The sequence below is a fragment of the Hypomesus transpacificus genome, chromosome 3 (assembly GCF_021917145.1).
Source record: "Hypomesus transpacificus isolate Combined female chromosome 3, fHypTra1, whole genome shotgun sequence".
Taxonomy (NCBI): domain Eukaryota; kingdom Metazoa; phylum Chordata; class Actinopteri; order Osmeriformes; family Osmeridae; genus Hypomesus; species Hypomesus transpacificus.
In genome coordinates this window covers 5,054,361-5,071,710 of record NC_061062.1, presented here as the reverse complement: position 1 = coordinate 5,071,710, position 17,350 = coordinate 5,054,361, and the positions used below count along the sequence as shown (strand labels likewise).

General features: G+C 54.0%; 49 non-coding genes across 49 annotated transcripts; 13 read left to right on the top strand and 36 right to left on the bottom strand.

The window, feature by feature from the left end:
- Positions 1 to 127: 127 nt before the first annotated feature.
- trnat-agu lies at positions 128 to 201 on the bottom strand. Its single transcript has one exon. It is a non-coding gene; the product is annotated as a tRNA-Thr (tRNA).
- A 280-nt stretch (positions 202 to 481) lies between these two features.
- trnan-guu lies at positions 482 to 555 on the bottom strand. The gene has a single exon. It is a non-coding gene; the product is annotated as a tRNA-Asn (tRNA).
- A 359-nt stretch (positions 556 to 914) lies between these two features.
- Positions 915 to 987, top strand: trnak-uuu. The gene has a single exon. It is a non-coding gene; the product is annotated as a tRNA-Lys (tRNA).
- Positions 988 to 1,215: 228 nt separating this feature from the next.
- Positions 1,216 to 1,289, bottom strand: trnat-agu. Its single transcript has one exon. It is a non-coding gene; the product is annotated as a tRNA-Thr (tRNA).
- Positions 1,290 to 1,573: 284 nt separating this feature from the next.
- trnan-guu lies at positions 1,574 to 1,647 on the bottom strand. The gene has a single exon. It is a non-coding gene; the product is annotated as a tRNA-Asn (tRNA).
- A 369-nt stretch (positions 1,648 to 2,016) lies between these two features.
- On the bottom strand, positions 2,017 to 2,090 carry trnat-agu. The gene has a single exon. It is a non-coding gene; the product is annotated as a tRNA-Thr (tRNA).
- Positions 2,091 to 2,370: 280 nt separating this feature from the next.
- On the bottom strand, positions 2,371 to 2,444 carry trnan-guu. Its single transcript has one exon. It is a non-coding gene; the product is annotated as a tRNA-Asn (tRNA).
- Positions 2,445 to 2,803: 359 nt separating this feature from the next.
- On the top strand, positions 2,804 to 2,876 carry trnak-uuu. The gene has a single exon. It is a non-coding gene; the product is annotated as a tRNA-Lys (tRNA).
- Positions 2,877 to 3,104: 228 nt separating this feature from the next.
- On the bottom strand, positions 3,105 to 3,178 carry trnat-agu. The gene has a single exon. It is a non-coding gene; the product is annotated as a tRNA-Thr (tRNA).
- Positions 3,179 to 3,458: 280 nt separating this feature from the next.
- trnan-guu lies at positions 3,459 to 3,532 on the bottom strand. The gene has a single exon. It is a non-coding gene; the product is annotated as a tRNA-Asn (tRNA).
- Positions 3,533 to 3,901: 369 nt separating this feature from the next.
- trnat-agu lies at positions 3,902 to 3,975 on the bottom strand. Its single transcript has one exon. It is a non-coding gene; the product is annotated as a tRNA-Thr (tRNA).
- Positions 3,976 to 4,255: 280 nt separating this feature from the next.
- On the bottom strand, positions 4,256 to 4,329 carry trnan-guu. Its single transcript has one exon. It is a non-coding gene; the product is annotated as a tRNA-Asn (tRNA).
- Positions 4,330 to 4,688: 359 nt separating this feature from the next.
- On the top strand, positions 4,689 to 4,761 carry trnak-uuu. The gene has a single exon. It is a non-coding gene; the product is annotated as a tRNA-Lys (tRNA).
- A 228-nt stretch (positions 4,762 to 4,989) lies between these two features.
- trnat-agu lies at positions 4,990 to 5,063 on the bottom strand. The gene has a single exon. It is a non-coding gene; the product is annotated as a tRNA-Thr (tRNA).
- A 280-nt stretch (positions 5,064 to 5,343) lies between these two features.
- On the bottom strand, positions 5,344 to 5,417 carry trnan-guu. Its single transcript has one exon. It is a non-coding gene; the product is annotated as a tRNA-Asn (tRNA).
- Positions 5,418 to 5,786: 369 nt separating this feature from the next.
- On the bottom strand, positions 5,787 to 5,860 carry trnat-agu. Its single transcript has one exon. It is a non-coding gene; the product is annotated as a tRNA-Thr (tRNA).
- A 280-nt stretch (positions 5,861 to 6,140) lies between these two features.
- trnan-guu lies at positions 6,141 to 6,214 on the bottom strand. The gene has a single exon. It is a non-coding gene; the product is annotated as a tRNA-Asn (tRNA).
- Positions 6,215 to 6,573: 359 nt separating this feature from the next.
- trnak-uuu lies at positions 6,574 to 6,646 on the top strand. The gene has a single exon. It is a non-coding gene; the product is annotated as a tRNA-Lys (tRNA).
- Positions 6,647 to 6,874: 228 nt separating this feature from the next.
- On the bottom strand, positions 6,875 to 6,948 carry trnat-agu. The gene has a single exon. It is a non-coding gene; the product is annotated as a tRNA-Thr (tRNA).
- Positions 6,949 to 7,228: 280 nt separating this feature from the next.
- Positions 7,229 to 7,302, bottom strand: trnan-guu. The gene has a single exon. It is a non-coding gene; the product is annotated as a tRNA-Asn (tRNA).
- A 369-nt stretch (positions 7,303 to 7,671) lies between these two features.
- Positions 7,672 to 7,745, bottom strand: trnat-agu. The gene has a single exon. It is a non-coding gene; the product is annotated as a tRNA-Thr (tRNA).
- A 280-nt stretch (positions 7,746 to 8,025) lies between these two features.
- Positions 8,026 to 8,099, bottom strand: trnan-guu. The gene has a single exon. It is a non-coding gene; the product is annotated as a tRNA-Asn (tRNA).
- A 359-nt stretch (positions 8,100 to 8,458) lies between these two features.
- Positions 8,459 to 8,531, top strand: trnak-uuu. Its single transcript has one exon. It is a non-coding gene; the product is annotated as a tRNA-Lys (tRNA).
- A 228-nt stretch (positions 8,532 to 8,759) lies between these two features.
- On the bottom strand, positions 8,760 to 8,833 carry trnat-agu. The gene has a single exon. It is a non-coding gene; the product is annotated as a tRNA-Thr (tRNA).
- A 280-nt stretch (positions 8,834 to 9,113) lies between these two features.
- trnan-guu lies at positions 9,114 to 9,187 on the bottom strand. The gene has a single exon. It is a non-coding gene; the product is annotated as a tRNA-Asn (tRNA).
- A 359-nt stretch (positions 9,188 to 9,546) lies between these two features.
- trnak-uuu lies at positions 9,547 to 9,619 on the top strand. The gene has a single exon. It is a non-coding gene; the product is annotated as a tRNA-Lys (tRNA).
- A 228-nt stretch (positions 9,620 to 9,847) lies between these two features.
- Positions 9,848 to 9,921, bottom strand: trnat-agu. The gene has a single exon. It is a non-coding gene; the product is annotated as a tRNA-Thr (tRNA).
- Positions 9,922 to 10,201: 280 nt separating this feature from the next.
- On the bottom strand, positions 10,202 to 10,275 carry trnan-guu. The gene has a single exon. It is a non-coding gene; the product is annotated as a tRNA-Asn (tRNA).
- A 359-nt stretch (positions 10,276 to 10,634) lies between these two features.
- trnak-uuu lies at positions 10,635 to 10,707 on the top strand. The gene has a single exon. It is a non-coding gene; the product is annotated as a tRNA-Lys (tRNA).
- A 228-nt stretch (positions 10,708 to 10,935) lies between these two features.
- On the bottom strand, positions 10,936 to 11,009 carry trnat-agu. Its single transcript has one exon. It is a non-coding gene; the product is annotated as a tRNA-Thr (tRNA).
- Positions 11,010 to 11,289: 280 nt separating this feature from the next.
- On the bottom strand, positions 11,290 to 11,363 carry trnan-guu. Its single transcript has one exon. It is a non-coding gene; the product is annotated as a tRNA-Asn (tRNA).
- Positions 11,364 to 11,721: 358 nt separating this feature from the next.
- On the top strand, positions 11,722 to 11,794 carry trnak-uuu. The gene has a single exon. It is a non-coding gene; the product is annotated as a tRNA-Lys (tRNA).
- Positions 11,795 to 12,022: 228 nt separating this feature from the next.
- On the bottom strand, positions 12,023 to 12,096 carry trnat-agu. Its single transcript has one exon. It is a non-coding gene; the product is annotated as a tRNA-Thr (tRNA).
- A 280-nt stretch (positions 12,097 to 12,376) lies between these two features.
- trnan-guu lies at positions 12,377 to 12,450 on the bottom strand. Its single transcript has one exon. It is a non-coding gene; the product is annotated as a tRNA-Asn (tRNA).
- A 155-nt stretch (positions 12,451 to 12,605) lies between these two features.
- On the bottom strand, positions 12,606 to 12,697 carry trnar-ucu. The gene is given in 2 exon segments: positions 12,606 to 12,641; positions 12,661 to 12,697. It is a non-coding gene; the product is annotated as a tRNA-Arg (tRNA).
- A 112-nt stretch (positions 12,698 to 12,809) lies between these two features.
- trnak-uuu lies at positions 12,810 to 12,882 on the top strand. Its single transcript has one exon. It is a non-coding gene; the product is annotated as a tRNA-Lys (tRNA).
- Positions 12,883 to 13,110: 228 nt separating this feature from the next.
- On the bottom strand, positions 13,111 to 13,184 carry trnat-agu. Its single transcript has one exon. It is a non-coding gene; the product is annotated as a tRNA-Thr (tRNA).
- A 280-nt stretch (positions 13,185 to 13,464) lies between these two features.
- trnan-guu lies at positions 13,465 to 13,538 on the bottom strand. The gene has a single exon. It is a non-coding gene; the product is annotated as a tRNA-Asn (tRNA).
- A 155-nt stretch (positions 13,539 to 13,693) lies between these two features.
- trnar-ucu lies at positions 13,694 to 13,785 on the bottom strand. The gene is given in 2 exon segments: positions 13,694 to 13,729; positions 13,749 to 13,785. It is a non-coding gene; the product is annotated as a tRNA-Arg (tRNA).
- A 112-nt stretch (positions 13,786 to 13,897) lies between these two features.
- On the top strand, positions 13,898 to 13,970 carry trnak-uuu. The gene has a single exon. It is a non-coding gene; the product is annotated as a tRNA-Lys (tRNA).
- A 228-nt stretch (positions 13,971 to 14,198) lies between these two features.
- trnat-agu lies at positions 14,199 to 14,272 on the bottom strand. Its single transcript has one exon. It is a non-coding gene; the product is annotated as a tRNA-Thr (tRNA).
- A 280-nt stretch (positions 14,273 to 14,552) lies between these two features.
- On the bottom strand, positions 14,553 to 14,626 carry trnan-guu. Its single transcript has one exon. It is a non-coding gene; the product is annotated as a tRNA-Asn (tRNA).
- Positions 14,627 to 14,985: 359 nt separating this feature from the next.
- Positions 14,986 to 15,058, top strand: trnak-uuu. The gene has a single exon. It is a non-coding gene; the product is annotated as a tRNA-Lys (tRNA).
- A 228-nt stretch (positions 15,059 to 15,286) lies between these two features.
- On the bottom strand, positions 15,287 to 15,360 carry trnat-agu. Its single transcript has one exon. It is a non-coding gene; the product is annotated as a tRNA-Thr (tRNA).
- Positions 15,361 to 15,640: 280 nt separating this feature from the next.
- trnan-guu lies at positions 15,641 to 15,714 on the bottom strand. The gene has a single exon. It is a non-coding gene; the product is annotated as a tRNA-Asn (tRNA).
- Positions 15,715 to 16,073: 359 nt separating this feature from the next.
- trnak-uuu lies at positions 16,074 to 16,146 on the top strand. Its single transcript has one exon. It is a non-coding gene; the product is annotated as a tRNA-Lys (tRNA).
- A 228-nt stretch (positions 16,147 to 16,374) lies between these two features.
- Positions 16,375 to 16,448, bottom strand: trnat-agu. Its single transcript has one exon. It is a non-coding gene; the product is annotated as a tRNA-Thr (tRNA).
- A 280-nt stretch (positions 16,449 to 16,728) lies between these two features.
- On the bottom strand, positions 16,729 to 16,802 carry trnan-guu. The gene has a single exon. It is a non-coding gene; the product is annotated as a tRNA-Asn (tRNA).
- A 359-nt stretch (positions 16,803 to 17,161) lies between these two features.
- trnak-uuu lies at positions 17,162 to 17,234 on the top strand. Its single transcript has one exon. It is a non-coding gene; the product is annotated as a tRNA-Lys (tRNA).
- Positions 17,235 to 17,350: the final 116 nt, after the last annotated feature.

Below are 17,350 nucleotides of genomic sequence, written 5' to 3'. Positions count from 1 at the left end.
GGGTCCGGCTTTCAAGTCCCTGTGTGAGCTGTGTGTTCAAACCACGGAGCGTGACTTGTGGCACGCAACCTTTGTCTCCGTTGCACCCCATGACTTTGAGACAAAGGATGCAAACTTGAGCCTAAAAAGGCACCGCTGAGATTTGAACTCAGGATCTCCTGTTTACTAGACAGGCGCTTTGACCAGCTAAGCCACGGCGCCTTGCTCTGTCAGCAGAGACGGGCTCAGCCTTCTGTTTTCTCTTCGAGTGGGCGTTTTAAGGTGGGGTCGACAGCATCTTCGAAAGCCACCTTAGAACGTTTTGCCCAAAATGGGGGATGGCATGCCTTCCTCGCAAATAAAAGATCCCCCGCTCGCCCTTTGACAGCTCAGTTGGTAGAGCGGAGGACTGCATTTTTTTCAGACATTTTCCAGCTCCGACGGCGGTACAGCTCATTGTCACACAGGCAAGACACACAACAGAGGAAAACAACTACACATTCGTCCCTGGGTGGGCTCGAACCACCATCCTTTCGGTTAACAGCCGAACGCGCTAGCCAATTGCGCCACAGAGACCCTGCCTTTACGGAAACAGGACCGAAAAATGGGAGGACCGGAAGACGGACGGAAACGCCGGGAGACGAGTGCCAGGAGTCCCGTGAAGAAGAGGAGGAGGAGAGGCCGCGCAAATAACTCTTCCCGCGATCGGTCGACGGGAGCAAAAGAGTGAACGACTTTGGTGGGACTCGAACCCACAACCTTTGAAGGGCTTTTCCTCCACCTGCCTAGAAGTCCAATGCGCTATCCATTGCGCCACTGAGCCCCCGACGATTGACCTGTGTGGATTCGCCATGCGATCCTTAGGGGTCTGTGTAGCGAAGGAGATGTACATGCAGAGGTTCCCCGAAGGGCTCAGTGTTCCCTGCCTTTCCAGAGCCCGGATAGCTCAGTCGGCAGAGCATCAGACTTTTAATCTGAGGGTCCAGGGTTCAAGTCCCTGTTCGGGCTAAAGGGTCCTCAAACTGTGTGGCAGCGCGGGATGAAGCAGGCCTAAGTTGTCTCTCTTATGTACCTGACTTTAAGGTAACAATGGAAGCTTTTAATGGGGAGGGTCCGGCTTTCAAGTCCCTGTGTGAGCTGTGTGTTCAAACCACGGAGCGTGACTTGTGGCACGCAACCTTTGTCTCCGTTGCACCCCATGACTTTGAGACAAAGGATGCAAACTTGAGCCTAAAAAGGCACCGCTGAGATTTGAACTCAGGATCTCCTGTTTACTAGACAGGCGCTTTGACCAACTAAGCCACGGCGCCTTGCTCTGTCAGCAGAGACGGGCTCAGCCTTCTATTTTCTCTTCGAGTGGGCGCTTTAAGGTGGGGTCGACAGCATCTTCGAAAGCCACCTTAGAACGTTATGCCCAAAATGGGGGATGGCATGCCTTCCTCGCAAATAAAAGATGGCCCGCTCGCTCGCCCTTTGACAGCTCAGTTGGTAGAGCGGAGGACTGCATTTTTTTCAGACATTTTCCAGCTCCGACGGCGGTACAGCTCATTGTCGCACAGGCAAGACCCACAACAGAGGCAAACAACAACACATTCGTCCCTGGGTGGGCTCGAACCACCATCCTTTCGGTTAACAGCCGAACGCGCTATCCAATTGCGCCACAGAGACCCTGCCTTTACGGAAACAGGACCGAAAAATGGGAGGACCGGAAGACGGACGGAAACGCCGGGAGACGAGTGCCAGGAGTCCCGTGAAGAAGAGGAGGAGGAGAGGCCGCGCAAATAACTCTTCCCGCGATCGGTCGACGGGAGCAAAAGAGTGAACGACTTTGGTGGGACTCGAACCCATAACCTTTGAAGGGCTTTTCCTCCACCTGCCTAGAAGTCCAATGCGCTATCCATTGCGCCACTGAGCCCCCGACGATTGACCTGTGTGGATTCGCCATGCGATCTTTAGGGGTCTGTGTAGCGAAGGAGATGTACATGCAGAGGTGCACCCCATGACTTTGAGACAAAGGATGCAAACTTGAGCCTAAAAAGGCACCGCTGAGATTTGAACTCAGGATCTCCTGTTTACTAGACAGGCGCTTTGACCAACTAAGCCACGGCGCCTTGCTCTGTCAGCAGAGACGGGCTCAGCCTTCTGTTTTCTCTTCGAGTGGGCGTTTTAAGGTGGGGTCGACAGCATCTTCGAAAGCCACCTTAGAACGTTTTGCCCAAAATGGGGGATGGCATGCCTTCCTCGCAAATAAAAGATCCCCCGCTCGCCCTTTGACAGCTCAGTTGGTAGAGCGGAGGACTGCATTTTTTTCAGACATTTTCCAGCTCCGACGGCGGTACAGCTCATTGTCACACAGGCAAGACACACAACAGAGGAAAACAACTACACATTCGTCCCTGGGTGGGCTCGAACCACCATCCTTTCGGTTAACAGCCGAACGCGCTAGCCAATTGCGCCACAGAGACCCTGCCTTTACGGAAACAGGACCGAAAAATGGGAGGACCGGAAGACGGACGGAAACGCCGGGAGACGAGTGCCAGGAGTCCCGTGAAGAAGAGGAGGAGGAGAGGCCGCGCAAATAACTCTTCCCGCGATCGGTCGACGGGAGCAAAAGAGTGAACGACTTTGGTGGGACTCGAACCCACAACCTTTGAAGGGCTTTTCCTCCACCTGCCTAGAAGTCCAATGCGCTATCCATTGCGCCACTGAGCCCCCGACGATTGACCTGTGTGGATTCGCCATGCGATCCTTAGGGGTCTGTGTAGCGAAGGAGATGTACATGCAGAGGTTCCCCGAAGGGCTCAGTGTTCCCTGCATTTCCAGAGCCCGGATAGCTCAGTCGGCAGAGCATCAGACTTTTAATCTGAGGGTCCAGGGTTCAAGTCCCTGTTCGGGCGAAAGGGTCCTCAAACTGTGTGGCAGCGCGGGATGAAGCAGGCCTAAGTTGTCTCTCTTATGTACCTGACTTTAAGGTAACAATGGAAGCTTTTAATGGGGAGGGTCCGGCTTTCAAGTCCCTGTGTGAGCTGTGTGTTCAAACCACGGAGCGTGACTTGTGGCACGCAACCTTTGTCTCCGTTGCACCCCATGACTTTGAGACAAAGGATGCAAACTTGAGCCTAAAAAGGCACCGCTGAGATTTGAACTCAGGATCTCCTGTTTACTAGACAGGCGCTTTGACCAGCTAAGCCACGGCGCCTTGCTCTGTCAGCAGAGACGGGCTCAGCCTTCTGTTTTCTCTTCGAGTGGGCGTTTTAAGGTGGGGTCGACAGCATCTTCGAAAGCCACCTTAGAACGTTTTGCCCAAAATGGGGGATGGCATGCCTTCCTCGCAAATAAAAGATCCCCCGCTCGCCCTTTGACAGCTCAGTTGGTAGAGCGGAGGACTGCATTTTTTTCAGACATTTTCCAGCTCCGACGGCGGTACAGCTCATTGTCGCACAGGCAAGACCCACAACAGAGGCAAACAACAACACATTCGTCCCTGGGTGGGCTCGAACCACCATCCTTTCGGTTAACAGCCGAACGCGCTATCCAATTGCGCCACAGAGACCCTGCCTTTACGGAAACAGGACCGAAAAATGGGAGGACCGGAAGACGGACGGAAACGCCGGGAGACGAGTGCCAGGAGTCCCGTGAAGAAGAGGAGGAGGAGAGGCCGCGCAAATAACTCTTCCCGCGATTGGTCGACGGGAGCAAAAGAGTGAACGACTTTGGTGGGACTCGAACCCATAACCTTTGAAGGGCTTTTCCTCCACCTGCCTAGAAGTCCAATGCGCTATCCATTGCGCCACTGAGCCCCCGACGATTGACCTGTGTGGATTCGCCATGCGATCTTTAGGGGTCTGTGTAGCGAAGGAGATGTACATGCAGAGGTGCACCCCATGACTTTGAGACAAAGGATGCAAACTTGAGCCTAAAAAGGCACCGCTGAGATTTGAACTCAGGATCTCCTGTTTACTAGACAGGCGCTTTGACCAACTAAGCCACGGCGCCTTGCTCTGTCAGCAGAGACGGGCTCAGCCTTCTGTTTTCTCTTCGAGTGGGCGTTTTAAGGTGGGGTCGACAGCATCTTCGAAAGCCACCTTAGAACGTTTTGCCCAAAATGGGGGATGGCATGCCTTCCTCGCAAATAAAAGATCCCCCGCTCGCCCTTTGACAGCTCAGTTGGTAGAGCGGAGGACTGCATTTTTTTCAGACATTTTCCAGCTCCGACGGCGGTACAGCTCATTGTCACACAGGCAAGACACACAACAGAGGAAAACAACTACACATTCGTCCCTGGGTGGGCTCGAACCACCATCCTTTCGGTTAACAGCCGAACGCGCTAGCCAATTGCGCCACAGAGACCCTGCCTTTACGGAAACAGGACCGAAAAATGGGAGGACCGGAAGACGGACGGAAACGCCGGGAGACGAGTGCCAGGAGTCCCGTGAAGAAGAGGAGGAGGAGAGGCCGCGCAAATAACTCTTCCCGCGATCGGTCGACGGGAGCAAAAGAGTGAACGACTTTGGTGGGACTCGAACCCACAACCTTTGAAGGGCTTTTCCTCCACCTGCCTAGAAGTCCAATGCGCTATCCATTGCGCCACTGAGCCCCCGACGATTGACCTGTGTGGATTCGCCATGCGATCCTTAGGGGTCTGTGTAGCGAAGGAGATGTACATGCAGAGGTTCCCCGAAGGGCTCAGTGTTCCCTGCATTTCCAGAGCCCGGATAGCTCAGTCGGCAGAGCATCAGACTTTTAATCTGAGGGTCCAGGGTTCAAGTCCCTGTTCGGGCGAAAGGGTCCTCAAACTGTGTGGCAGCGCGGGATGAAGCAGGCCTAAGTTGTCTCTCTTATGTACCTGACTTTAAGGTAACAATGGAAGCTTTTAATGGGGAGGGTCCGGCTTTCAAGTCCCTGTGTGAGCTGTGTGTTCAAACCACGGAGCGTGACTTGTGGCACGCAACCTTTGTCTCCGTTGCACCCCATGACTTTGAGACAAAGGATGCAAACTTGAGCCTAAAAAGGCACCGCTGAGATTTGAACTCAGGATCTCCTGTTTACTAGACAGGCGCTTTGACCAGCTAAGCCACGGCGCCTTGCTCTGTCAGCAGAGACGGGCTCAGCCTTCTGTTTTCTCTTCGAGTGGGCGTTTTAAGGTGGGGTCGACAGCATCTTCGAAAGCCACCTTAGAACGTTTTGCCCAAAATGGGGGATGGCATGCCTTCCTCGCAAATAAAAGATCCCCCGCTCGCCCTTTGACAGCTCAGTTGGTAGAGCGGAGGACTGCATTTTTTTCAGACATTTTCCAGCTCCGACGGCGGTACAGCTCATTGTCGCACAGGCAAGACCCACAACAGAGGCAAACAACAACACATTCGTCCCTGGGTGGGCTCGAACCACCATCCTTTCGGTTAACAGCCGAACGCGCTATCCAATTGCGCCACAGAGACCCTGCCTTTACGGAAACAGGACCGAAAAATGGGAGGACCGGAAGACGGACGGAAACGCCGGGAGACGAGTGCCAGGAGTCCCGTGAAGAAGAGGAGGAGGAGAGGCCGCGCAAATAACTCTTCCCGCGATTGGTCGACGGGAGCAAAAGAGTGAACGACTTTGGTGGGACTCGAACCCATAACCTTTGAAGGGCTTTTCCTCCACCTGCCTAGAAGTCCAATGCGCTATCCATTGCGCCACTGAGCCCCCGACGATTGACCTGTGTGGATTCGCCATGCGATCTTTAGGGGTCTGTGTAGCGAAGGAGATGTACATGCAGAGGTGCACCCCATGACTTTGAGACAAAGGATGCAAACTTGAGCCTAAAAAGGCACCGCTGAGATTTGAACTCAGGATCTCCTGTTTACTAGACAGGCGCTTTGACCAACTAAGCCACGGCGCCTTGCTCTGTCAGCAGAGACGGGCTCAGCCTTCTGTTTTCTCTTCGAGTGGGCGTTTTAAGGTGGGGTCGACAGCATCTTCGAAAGCCACCTTAGAACGTTTTGCCCAAAATGGGGGATGGCATGCCTTCCTCGCAAATAAAAGATCCCCCGCTCGCCCTTTGACAGCTCAGTTGGTAGAGCGGAGGACTGCATTTTTTTCAGACATTTTCCAGCTCCGACGGCGGTACAGCTCATTGTCACACAGGCAAGACACACAACAGAGGAAAACAACTACACATTCGTCCCTGGGTGGGCTCGAACCACCATCCTTTCGGTTAACAGCCGAACGCGCTAGCCAATTGCGCCACAGAGACCCTGCCTTTACGGAAACAGGACCGAAAAATGGGAGGACCGGAAGACGGACGGAAACGCCGGGAGACGAGTGCCAGGAGTCCCGTGAAGAAGAGGAGGAGGAGAGGCCGCGCAAATAACTCTTCCCGCGATCGGTCGACGGGAGCAAAAGAGTGAACGACTTTGGTGGGACTCGAACCCACAACCTTTGAAGGGCTTTTCCTCCACCTGCCTAGAAGTCCAATGCGCTATCCATTGCGCCACTGAGCCCCCGACGATTGACCTGTGTGGATTCGCCATGCGATCCTTAGGGGTCTGTGTAGCGAAGGAGATGTACATGCAGAGGTTCCCCGAAGGGCTCAGTGTTCCCTGCATTTCCAGAGCCCGGATAGCTCAGTCGGCAGAGCATCAGACTTTTAATCTGAGGGTCCAGGGTTCAAGTCCCTGTTCGGGCGAAAGGGTCCTCAAACTGTGTGGCAGCGCGGGATGAAGCAGGCCTAAGTTGTCTCTCTTATGTACCTGACTTTAAGGTAACAATGGAAGCTTTTAATGGGGAGGGTCCGGCTTTCAAGTCCCTGTGTGAGCTGTGTGTTCAAACCACGGAGCGTGACTTGTGGCACGCAACCTTTGTCTCCGTTGCACCCCATGACTTTGAGACAAAGGATGCAAACTTGAGCCTAAAAAGGCACCGCTGAGATTTGAACTCAGGATCTCCTGTTTACTAGACAGGCGCTTTGACCAGCTAAGCCACGGCGCCTTGCTCTGTCAGCAGAGACGGGCTCAGCCTTCTGTTTTCTCTTCGAGTGGGCGTTTTAAGGTGGGGTCGACAGCATCTTCGAAAGCCACCTTAGAACGTTTTGCCCAAAATGGGGGATGGCATGCCTTCCTCGCAAATAAAAGATCCCCCGCTCGCCCTTTGACAGCTCAGTTGGTAGAGCGGAGGACTGCATTTTTTTCAGACATTTTCCAGCTCCGACGGCGGTACAGCTCATTGTCGCACAGGCAAGACCCACAACAGAGGCAAACAACAACACATTCGTCCCTGGGTGGGCTCGAACCACCATCCTTTCGGTTAACAGCCGAACGCGCTATCCAATTGCGCCACAGAGACCCTGCCTTTACGGAAACAGGACCGAAAAATGGGAGGACCGGAAGACGGACGGAAACGCCGGGAGACGAGTGCCAGGAGTCCCGTGAAGAAGAGGAGGAGGAGAGGCCGCGCAAATAACTCTTCCCGCGATTGGTCGACGGGAGCAAAAGAGTGAACGACTTTGGTGGGACTCGAACCCATAACCTTTGAAGGGCTTTTCCTCCACCTGCCTAGAAGTCCAATGCGCTATCCATTGCGCCACTGAGCCCCCGACGATTGACCTGTGTGGATTCGCCATGCGATCTTTAGGGGTCTGTGTAGCGAAGGAGATGTACATGCAGAGGTGCACCCCATGACTTTGAGACAAAGGATGCAAACTTGAGCCTAAAAAGGCACCGCTGAGATTTGAACTCAGGATCTCCTGTTTACTAGACAGGCGCTTTGACCAACTAAGCCACGGCGCCTTGCTCTGTCAGCAGAGACGGGCTCAGCCTTCTGTTTTCTCTTCGAGTGGGCGTTTTAAGGTGGGGTCGACAGCATCTTCGAAAGCCACCTTAGAACGTTTTGCCCAAAATGGGGGATGGCATGCCTTCCTCGCAAATAAAAGATCCCCCGCTCGCCCTTTGACAGCTCAGTTGGTAGAGCGGAGGACTGCATTTTTTTCAGACATTTTCCAGCTCCGACGGCGGTACAGCTCATTGTCACACAGGCAAGACACACAACAGAGGAAAACAACTACACATTCGTCCCTGGGTGGGCTCGAACCACCATCCTTTCGGTTAACAGCCGAACGCGCTAGCCAATTGCGCCACAGAGACCCTGCCTTTACGGAAACAGGACCGAAAAATGGGAGGACCGGAAGACGGACGGAAACGCCGGGAGACGAGTGCCAGGAGTCCCGTGAAGAAGAGGAGGAGGAGAGGCCGCGCAAATAACTCTTCCCGCGATCGGTCGACGGGAGCAAAAGAGTGAACGACTTTGGTGGGACTCGAACCCACAACCTTTGAAGGGCTTTTCCTCCACCTGCCTAGAAGTCCAATGCGCTATCCATTGCGCCACTGAGCCCCCGACGATTGACCTGTGTGGATTCGCCATGCGATCCTTAGGGGTCTGTGTAGCGAAGGAGATGTACATGCAGAGGTTCCCCGAAGGGCTCAGTGTTCCCTGCATTTCCAGAGCCCGGATAGCTCAGTCGGCAGAGCATCAGACTTTTAATCTGAGGGTCCAGGGTTCAAGTCCCTGTTCGGGCGAAAGGGTCCTCAAACTGTGTGGCAGCGCGGGATGAAGCAGGCCTAAGTTGTCTCTCTTATGTACCTGACTTTAAGGTAACAATGGAAGCTTTTAATGGGGAGGGTCCGGCTTTCAAGTCCCTGTGTGAGCTGTGTGTTCAAACCACGGAGCGTGACTTGTGGCACGCAACCTTTGTCTCCGTTGCACCCCATGACTTTGAGACAAAGGATGCAAACTTGAGCCTAAAAAGGCACCGCTGAGATTTGAACTCAGGATCTCCTGTTTACTAGACAGGCGCTTTGACCAGCTAAGCCACGGCGCCTTGCTCTGTCAGCAGAGACGGGCTCAGCCTTCTGTTTTCTCTTCGAGTGGGCGTTTTAAGGTGGGGTCGACAGCATCTTCGAAAGCCACCTTAGAACGTTTTGCCCAAAATGGGGGATGGCATGCCTTCCTCGCAAATAAAAGATCCCCCGCTCGCCCTTTGACAGCTCAGTTGGTAGAGCGGAGGACTGCATTTTTTTCAGACATTTTCCAGCTCCGACGGCGGTACAGCTCATTGTCACACAGGCAAGACACACAACAGAGGAAAACAACTACACATTCGTCCCTGGGTGGGCTCGAACCACCATCCTTTCGGTTAACAGCCGAACGCGCTAGCCAATTGCGCCACAGAGACCCTGCCTTTACGGAAACAGGACCGAAAAATGGGAGGACCGGAAGACGGACGGAAACGCCGGGAGACGAGTGCCAGGAGTCCCGTGAAGAAGAGGAGGAGGAGAGGCCGCGCAAATAACTCTTCCCGCGATCGGTCGACGGGAGCAAAAGAGTGAACGACTTTGGTGGGACTCGAACCCACAACCTTTGAAGGGCTTTTCCTCCACCTGCCTAGAAGTCCAATGCGCTATCCATTGCGCCACTGAGCCCCCGACGATTGACCTGTGTGGATTCGCCATGCGATCCTTAGGGGTCTGTGTAGCGAAGGAGATGTACATGCAGAGGTTCCCCGAAGGGCTCAGTGTTCCCTGCATTTCCAGAGCCCGGATAGCTCAGTCGGCAGAGCATCAGACTTTTAATCTGAGGGTCCAGGGTTCAAGTCCCTGTTCGGGCGAAAGGGTCCTCAAACTGTGTGGCAGCGCGGGATGAAGCAGGCCTAAGTTGTCTCTCTTATGTACCTGACTTTAAGGTAACAATGGAAGCTTTTAATGGGGAGGGTCCGGCTTTCAAGTCCCTGTGTGAGCTGTGTGTTCAAACCACGGAGCGTGACTTGTGGCACGCAACCTTTGTCTCCGTTGCACCCCATGACTTTGAGACAAAGGATGCAAACTTGAGCCTAAAAAGGCACCGCTGAGATTTGAACTCAGGATCTCCTGTTTACTAGACAGGCGCTTTGACCAACTAAGCCACGGCGCCTTGCTCTGTCAGCAGAGACGGGCTCAGCCTTCTGTTTTCTCTTCGAGTGGGCGTTTTAAGGTGGGGTCGACAGCATCTTCGAAAGCCACCTTAGAACGTTTTGCCCAAAATGGGGGATGGCATGCCTTCCTCGCAAATAAAAGATCCCCCGCTCGCCCTTTGACAGCTCAGTTGGTAGAGCGGAGGACTGCATTTTTTTCAGACATTTTCCAGCTCCGACGGCGGTACAGCTCATTGTCACACAGGCAAGACACACAACAGAGGAAAACAACTACACATTCGTCCCTGGGTGGGCTCGAACCACCATCCTTTCGGTTAACAGCCGAACGCGCTAGCCAATTGCGCCACAGAGACCCTGCCTTTACGGAAACAGGACCGAAAAATGGGAGGACCGGAAGACGGACGGAAACGCCGGGAGACGAGTGCCAGGAGTCCCGTGAAGAAGAGGAGGAGGAGAGGCCGCGCAAATAACTCTTCCCGCGATCGGTCGACGGGAGCAAAAGAGTGAACGACTTTGGTGGGACTCGAACCCACAACCTTTGAAGGGCTTTTCCTCCACCTGCCTAGAAGTCCAATGCGCTATCCATTGCGCCACTGAGCCCCCGACGATTGACCTGTGTGGATTCGCCATGCGATCCTTAGGGGTCTGTGTAGCGAAGGAGATGTACATGCAGAGGTTCCCCGAAGGGCTCAGTGTTCCCTGCATTTCCAGAGCCCGGATAGCTCAGTCGGCAGAGCATCAGACTTTTAATCTGAGGGTCCAGGGTTCAAGTCCCTGTTCGGGCGAAAGGGTCCTCAAACTGTGTGGCAGCGCGGGATGAAGCAGGCCTAAGTTGTCTCTCTTATGTACCTGACTTTAAGGTAACAATGGAAGCTTTTAATGGGGAGGGTCCGGCTTTCAAGTCCCTGTGTGAGCTGTGTGTTCAAACCACGGAGCGTGACTTGTGGCACGCAACCTTTGTCTCCGTTGCACCCCATGACTTTGAGACAAAGGATGCAAACTTGAGCCTAAAAAGGCACCGCTGAGATTTGAACTCAGGATCTCCTGTTTACTAGACAGGCGCTTTGACCAACTAAGCCACGGCGCCTTGCTCTGTCAGCAGAGACGGGCTCAGCCTTCTGTTTTCTCTTCGAGTGGGCGTTTTAAGGTGGGGTCGACAGCATCTTCGAAAGCCACCTTAGAACGTTTTGCCCAAAATGGGGGATGGCATGCCTTCCTCGCAAATAAAAGATCCCCCGCTCGCCCTTTGACAGCTCAGTTGGTAGAGCGGAGGACTGCATTTTTTTCAGACATTTTCCAGCTCCGACGGCGGTACAGCTCATTGTCACACAGGCAAGACACACAACAGAGGAAAACAACTACACATTCGTCCCTGGGTGGGCTCGAACCACCATCCTTTCGGTTAACAGCCGAACGCGCTAGCCAATTGCGCCACAGAGACCCTGCCTTTACGGAAACAGGACCGAAAAATGGGAGGACCGGAAGACGGACGGAAACGCCGGGAGACGAGTGCCAGGAGTCCCGTGAAGAAGAGGAGGAGGAGAGGCCGCGCAAATAACTCTTCCCGCGATCGGTCGACGGGAGCAAAAGAGTGAACGACTTTGGTGGGACTCGAACCCACAACCTTTGAAGGGCTTTTCCTCCACCTGCCTAGAAGTCCAATGCGCTATCCATTGCGCCACTGAGCCCCGACGATTGACCTGTGTGGATTCGCCATGCGATCCTTAGGGGTCTGTGTAGCGAAGGAGATGTACATGCAGAGGTTCCCCGAAGGGCTCAGTGTTCCCTGCCTTTCCAGAGCCCGGATAGCTCAGTCGGCAGAGCATCAGACTTTTAATCTGAGGGTCCAGGGTTCAAGTCCCTGTTCGGGCGAAAGGGTCCTCAAACTGTGTGGCAGCGCGGGATGAAGCAGGCCTAAGTTGTCTCTCTTATGTACCTGACTTTAAGGTAACAATGGAAGCTTTTAATGGGGAGGGTCCGGCTTTCAAGTCCCTGTGTGAGCTGTGTGTTCAAACCACGGAGCGTGACTTGTGGCACGCAACCTTTGTCTCCGTTGCACCCCATGACTTTGAGACAAAGGATGCAAACTTGAGCCTAAAAAGGCACCGCTGAGATTTGAACTCAGGATCTCCTGTTTACTAGACAGGCGCTTTGACCAGCTAAGCCACGGCGCCTTGCTCTGTCAGCAGAGACGGGCTCAGCCTTCTGTTTTCTCTTCGAGTGGGCGTTTTAAGGTGGGGTCGACAGCATCTTCGAAAGCCACCTTAGAACGTTTTGCCCAAAATGGGGGATGGCATGCCTTCCTCGCAAATAAAAGATCCCCCGCTCGCCCTTTGACAGCTCAGTTGGTAGAGCGGAGGACTGCATTTTTTTCAGACATTTTCCAGCTCCGACGGCGGTACAGCTCATTGTCACACAGGCAAGACACACAACAGAGGAAAACAACTACACATTCGTCCCTGGGTGGGCTCGAACCACCATCCTTTCGGTTAACAGCCGAACGCGCTAGCCAATTGCGCCACAGAGACCCTGCCTTTACGGAAACAGGACCGAAAAATGGGAGGACCGGAAGACGGACGGAAACGCCGGGAGACGAGTGCCAGGAGTCCCGTGAAGAAGAGGAGGAGGAGAGGCCGCGCAAATAACTCTTCCCGCGATCGGTCGACGGGAGCAAAAGAGTGAACGACTTTGGTGGGACTCGAACCCACAACCTTTGAATGGCTTTTCCTCCCCCTGCCTAGAAGTCCAATGCGCTATCCATTGCGCCACAGAGCCCCCAACGATTGACCTGTGTGGATTCGCCATGCGATCCTTAGGGGTCTGTGTAGCGAAGGAGATGTACATGCAGAGGTTCCCCGAAGGGCTCAGTGTTCCCTGCCTTTCCAGAGCCCGGATAGCTCAGTCGGCAGAGCATCAGACTTTTAATCTGAGGGTCCAGGGTTCAAGTCCCTGTTCGGGCGAAAGGGTCCTCAAACTGTGTGGCAGCGCGGGATGAAGCAGGCCTAAGTTGTCTCTCTTATGTACCTGACTTTAAGGTAACAATGGAAGCTTTTAATGGGGAGGGTCCGGCTTTCAAGTCCCTGTGTGAGCTGTGTGTTCAAACCACGGAGCGTGACTTGTGGCACGCAACCTTTGTCTCCGTTGCACCCCATGACTTTGAGACAAAGGATGCAAACTTGAGCCTAAAAAGGCACCGCTGAGATTTGAACTCAGGATCTCCTGTTTACTAGACAGGCGCTTTGACCAACTAAGCCACGGCGCCTTGCTCTGTCAGCAGAGACGGGCTCAGCCTTCTGTTTTCTCTTCGAGTGGGCGTTTTAAGGTGGGGTCGACAGCATCTTCGAAAGCCACCTTAGAACGTTTTGCCCAAAATGGGGGATGGCATGCCTTCCTCGCAAATAAAAGATCCCCCGCTCGCCCTTTGACAGCTCAGTTGGTAGAGCGGAGGACTGCATTTTTTTCAGACATTTTCCAGCTCCGACGGCGGTACAGCTCATTGTCACACAGGCAAGACACACAACAGAGGAAAACAACTACACATTCGTCCCTGGGTGGGCTCGAACCACCATCCTTTCGGTTAACAGCCGAACGCGCTAGCCAATTGCGCCACAGAGACCCTGCCTTTACGGAAACAGGACCGGAAAATGGAAGGACCGGAAGACGGAAGGAAACGCCGGGAGACGAGTGCCAGGAGTGCCGTGAAGAACAGGAGGGGGAGCGGCCGCGCAAAGTACTCTTCCCGCGATCGGTCGACGGGAGCAAAAGAGTGAACGACTCTGGTGGGACTCGAACCCACAACCTTTGAATGGCTTTTCCTCCCCCTGCCTAGAAGTCCAATGCGCTATCCATTGCGCCACAGAGCCCCCAACGATTGACCTGTGTGGATTCGCCATGCGATCCTTAGGGGTCTGTGTAGCGAAGGAGATGTACATGCAGAGGTTCCCCGAAGGGCTCAGTGTTCCCTGCCTTTCCAGAGCCCGGATAGCTCAGTCGGCAGAGCATCAGACTTTTAATCTGAGGGTCCAGGGTTCAAGTCCCTGTTCGGGCGAAAGGGTCCTCAAACTGTGTGGCAGCGCGGGATGAAGCAGGCCTAAGTTGTCTCTCTTATGTACCTGACTTTAAGGTAACAATGGAAGCTTTTAATGGGGAGGGTCCGGCTTTCAAGTCCCTGTGTGAGCTGTGTGTTCAAACCACGGAGCGTGACTTGTGGCACGCAACCTTTGTCTCCGTTGCACCCCATGACTTTGAGACAAAGGATGCAAACTTGAGCCTAAAAAGGCACCGCTGAGATTTGAACTCAGGATCTCCTGTTTACTAGACAGGCGCTTTGACCAGCTAAGCCACGGCGCCTTGCTCTGTCAGCAGAGACGGGCTCAGCCTTCTGTTTTCTCTTCGAGTGGGCGTTTTAAGGTGGGGTCGACAGCATCTTCGAAAGCCACCTTAGAACGTTTTGCCCAAAATGGGGGATGGCATGCCTTCCTCGCAAATAAAAGATCCCCCGCTCGCCCTTTGACAGCTCAGTTGGTAGAGCGGAGGACTGCATTTTTTTCAGACATTTTCCAGCTCCGACGGCGGTACAGCTCATTGTCACACAGGCAAGACACACAACAGAGGAAAACAACTACACATTCGTCCCTGGGTGGGCTCGAACCACCATCCTTTCGGTTAACAGCCGAACGCGCTAGCCAATTGCGCCACAGAGACCCTGCCTTTACGGAAACAGGACCGAAAAATGGGAGGACCGGAAGACGGACGGAAACGCCGGGAGACGAGTGCCAGGAGTCCCGTGAAGAAGAGGAGGAGGAGAGGCCGCGCAAATAACTCTTCCCGCGATCGGTCGACGGGAGCAAAAGAGTGAACGACTTTGGTGGGACTCGAACCCACAACCTTTGAAGGGCTTTTCCTCCCCCTGCCTAGAAGTCCAATGCGCTATCCATTGCGCCACTGAGCCCCCGACGATTGACCTGTGTGGATTCGCCATGCGATCCTTAGGGGTCTGTGTAGCGAAGGAGATGTACATGCAGAGGTTCCCCGAAGGGCTCAGTGTTCCCTGCCTTTCCAGAGCCCGGATAGCTCAGTCGGCAGAGCATCAGACTTTTAATCTGAGGGTCCAGGGTTCAAGTCCCTGTTCGGGCGAAAGGGTCCTCAAACTGTGTGGCAGCGCGGGATGAAGCAGGCCTAAGTTGTCTCTCTTATGTACCTGACTTTAAGGTAACAATGGAAGCTTTTAATGGGGAGGGTCCGGCTTTCAAGTCCCTGTGTGAGCTGTGTGTTCAAACCACGGAGCGTGACTTGTGGCACGCAACCTTTGTCTCCGTTGCACCCCATGACTTTGAGACAAAGGATGCAAACTTGAGCCTAAAAAGGCACCGCTGAGATTTGAACTCAGGATCTCCTGTTTACTAGACAGGCGCTTTGACCAACTAAGCCACGGCGCCTTGCTCTGTCAGCAGAGACGGGCTCAGCCTTCTGTTTTCTCTTCGAGTGGGCGTTTTAAGGTGGGGTCGACAGCATCTTCGAAAGCCACCTTAGAACGTTTTGCCCAAAATGGGGGATGGCATGCCTTCCTCGCAAATAAAAGATCCCCCGCTCGCCCTTTGACAGCTCAGTTGGTAGAGCGGAGGACTGCATTTTTTTCAGACATTTTCCAGCTCCGACGGCGGTACAGCTCATTGTCACACAGGCAAGACACACAACAGAGGAAAACAACTACACATTCGTCCCTGGGTGGGCTCGAACCACCATCCTTTCGGTTAACAGCCGAACGCGCTAGCCAATTGCGCCACAGAGACCCTGCCTTTACGGAAACAGGACCGAAAAATGGGAGGACCGGAAGACGGACGGAAACGCCGGGAGACGAGTGCCAGGAGTCCCGTGAAGAAGAGGAGGAGGAGAGGCCGCGCAAATAACTCTTCCCGCGATCGGTCGACGGGAGCAAAAGAGTGAACGACTTTGGTGGGACTCGAACCCACAACCTTTGAAGGGCTTTTCCTCCACCTGCCTAGAAGTCCAATGCGCTATCCATTGCGCCACTGAGCCCCCGACGATTGACCTGTGTGGATTCGCCATGCGATCCTTAGGGGTCTGTGTAGCGAAGGAGATGTACATGCAGAGGTTCCCCGAAGGGCTCAGTGTTCCCTGCATTTCCAGAGCCCGGATAGCTCAGTCGGCAGAGCATCAGACTTTTAATCTGAGGGTCCAGGGTTCAAGTCCCTGTTCGGGCGAAAGGGTCCTCAAACTGTGTGGCAGCGCGGGATGAAGCAGGCCTAAGTTGTCTCTCTTATGTACCTGACTTTAAGGTAACAATGGAAGCTTTTAATGGGGAGGGTCCGGCTTTCAAGTCCCTGTGTGAGCTGTGTGTTCAAACCACGGAGCGTGACTTGTGGCACGCAACCTTTGTCTCCGTTGCACCCCATGACTTTGAGACAAAGGATGCAAACTTGAGCCTAAAAAGGCACCGCTGAGATTTGAACTCAGGATCTCCTGTTTACTAGACAGGCGCTTTGACCAGCTAAGCCACGGCGCCTTGCTCTGTCAGCAGAGACGGGCTCAGCCTTCTGTTTTCTCTTCGAGTGGGCGTTTTAAGGTGGGGTCGACAGCATCTTCGAAAGCCACCTTAGAACGTTTTGCCCAAAATGGGGGATGGCATGCCTTCCTCGCAAATAAAAGATCCCCCGCTCGCCCTTTGACAGCTCAGTTGGTAGAGCGGAGGACTGCATTTTTTTCAGACATTTTCCAGCTCCGACGGCGGTACAGCTCATTGTCACACAGGCAAGACACACAACAGAGGAAAACAACTACACATTCGTCCCTGGGTGGGCTCGAACCACCATCCTTTCGGTTAACAGCCGAACGCGCTAGCCAATTGCGCCACAGAGACCCTGCCTTTACGGAAACAGGACCGAAAAATGGGAGGACCGGAAGACGGACGGAAACGCCGGGAGACGAGTGCCAGGAGTCCCGTGAAGAAGAGGAGGAGGAGAGGCCGCGCAAATAACTCTTCCCGCGATCGGTCGACGGGAGCAAAAGAGTGAACGACTTTGGTGGGACTCGAACCCACAACCTTTGAAGGGCTTTTCCTCCACCTGCCTAGAAGTCCAATGCGCTATCCATTGCGCCACTGAGCCCCCGACGATTGACCTGTGTGGATTCGCCATGCGATCCTTAGGGGTCTGTGTAGCGAAGGAGATGTACATGCAGAGGTTCCCCGAAGGGCTCAGTGTTCCCTGCCTTTCCAGAGCCCGGATAGCTCAGTCGGCAGAGCATCAGACTTTTAATCTGAGGGTCCAGGGTTCAAGTCCCTGTTCGGGCGAAAGGGTCCTCAAACTGTGTGGCAGCGCGGGATGAAGCAGGCCTAAGTTGTCTCTCTTATGTACCTGACTTTAAGGTAACAATGGAAGCTTTTAATGGGGAGGGTCCGGCTTTCAA